Here is a 2,367-nt window from a genome sequence, read left to right as displayed (position 1 = left end):
CTTTTTTTTTGCTCCAACCGCTTTGCTAATGAGGATCATTGAATCACAGAATCACAGAAACATCTAGGTTGGAAAAAGACTTTCAAAGTCATCAAGTCAGACCGTCAACCTGACCTATCATGTCTCTCAGAGATATATCCATGTCCAAGTGCTTCTAAAATTCCTGCAGAAATTCCTCCTCCAGCACAATCTGAGACTATTTCCTTACTTCCTTACTTCACTTGTCAGAAAAGAAAAGAAATTGTCATTCTTCTCACTACTACGTCCTTTCAGATAGTTATAGAGAGTGAGAAGGTCTCTCCTGAGCCACCTCCTCTCCAGTCTAAACATATTCAGTTCCCTCAGCCACTCCTCTTAACACTTGTTTTCTAGCCTTCACCAACTTCACAGCTCTTCTTTGCACACGCTCACATGCCCTAGAAAGTAAAGAAGTTGTTCATGTTGTGTTTGTTGCTGTTTGCTTGTTTTTCCTTGTTTATAATTGTGTTGTTATGATTTCTGTTATTGGAATTCCACATCGTAACAGAGTTCACGCTCCAGTTCTGTGGATTGTCTCTAGATATCTGTGTCAGAAGAATGAACTACAGCTCCCAGAAGACTTTTCTGTGTAGAGGGGAAGATAAAACTGACTGGAAGTCATGAGACTGTAGTTCTCTCTTTTTCTGCTCATCTCTGTGGTGTTTGCTCCCTGGCCATATTGCCTGCAGCATTAGAGAAAGGTCTTTGGTTTTGAACACTCTCATTTTGTTAGATTTATTAGCTTCAATTCCAATTATATTGTATTATATTGTGTTATCTCACATTCCTCTATCATATGTAGAAAATTAAGTTTTCTCATTTTCTTGTTGCCACTATTTTCCTCTTTGGGGGCCATTTCTCTATCTTCCTTGTTTTTCCTTAGCTAGAGTGTGGATAGGAGGGTCCCTCTACCCCATTAGTCACAGAACTAGACCAAACTAGGCCCATGACAATAATCTCTATAGCAAAGACATTCAAAACTTCTTTTCCTGACTATTTACTTCCTGCCTAGTGGAAAAATAACAACAATACAGGCTCATGAGTGGGCTCTGTGGCAAACATATGCATCTAAGAAAGACACGCTGATTTACACAAATGTAAAACATCTAAAGGTTAAAAGATATTTGGGCTGTGGTAACACATAGCAGTATTATGACAGCAATTAGAGAATTAAACAAGTTGATAATAAGGAATAGCCACCATGAACTGTTCAGCCTTGTCTTAGCAGTGCATCTCTAATTAAGTAACCCAAGAAAGCTACCTGCTCAAATGTGTGCCATAATCTTTAATAGAAACATGTTATCAAGTTGTCTGTCTAGGAGAAATTATCCTTACCATGCAATTTTGAAAATGAACACATCCATTACAAAATAAAGATTTGTAATCTGAAAAATGTGTGCCTATTTTACCATGTTTAGAAGATAAAGTCAAAATGAAAAAACACTTGTTTAAACAGATTCAGAAATGCACATTAAGACATTTCAGCAAGCAACCTGTGAAATAAGTTAAAACCTCTGCATTATTGCTGTATCTGTTTAAAAATTTAGGAAGAAGTTTTGCATTTCAGTGATAGATACAGGTAGACTTAACTATAATATAAAATAGATCTGTTAAGATAGAAGTTGAACCTGTTTGCAACTTCTGTCATCAGAAATCCTTTCACCACAAGACTTGTGGCTGAAATAGTTGTGAGTGGCAGAAAAACCGGGGAACTGGTATGTGACCAAGGTCAAAAGCAATTGTACTGCACAAAAAAGAGCTGTGGTATCCTTAGGGTACCAGCAGAAGGCAGAGTAGCTCAAGCTCTGCATTACGACACAGACTCATTATTCATTATTCATTCCCATCATCAGCATAAGAGTGAATAACTAGAAAGAAATATGTCTAAAGAGAAACATACCAAGTAGTGTTATATCAAGTAAGTATTCATGGATATATAGACATATTTCTAAGCAGGACCTGGAATAATAATGCAGTAAAATGTTAACTATAGTATGTGCTGTTCAAACTGAAACAATACTCTTTCTTTTTACTTGGAATTGGGTTTAAAAACAAGTCCTGCAATATATCGTAATTTGTATTGTTGCATTTTGAGTACCAGTATCAGTTGGATATGGAGGGGAAGGGAAGGGAGGGGAAGAGAGGGGAAGGGAAGAGAGAGGAGGGTACCACTTCTGAGTAAGACTCAATCAAGTATCCTTCATCTATCATACATATGGGGGCAAACAAAATTTTAAGATATTTTATGCCAGGTGGTTGTGAATGTTTTATATGAGTCAAACATAATTCAACCTTTCTATGGGTACTGAGTATTTTCTCAAAACAGCAAAGGCAAACGCCAGGTGGGCG

Source organism: Meleagris gallopavo, chromosome Z (genome assembly GCF_000146605.3).
Source record: "Meleagris gallopavo isolate NT-WF06-2002-E0010 breed Aviagen turkey brand Nicholas breeding stock chromosome Z, Turkey_5.1, whole genome shotgun sequence".
NCBI classification, from domain to species: Eukaryota; Metazoa; Chordata; class Aves; order Galliformes; family Phasianidae; genus Meleagris; species Meleagris gallopavo.
This window is presented reverse-complemented; position numbering follows the sequence as displayed.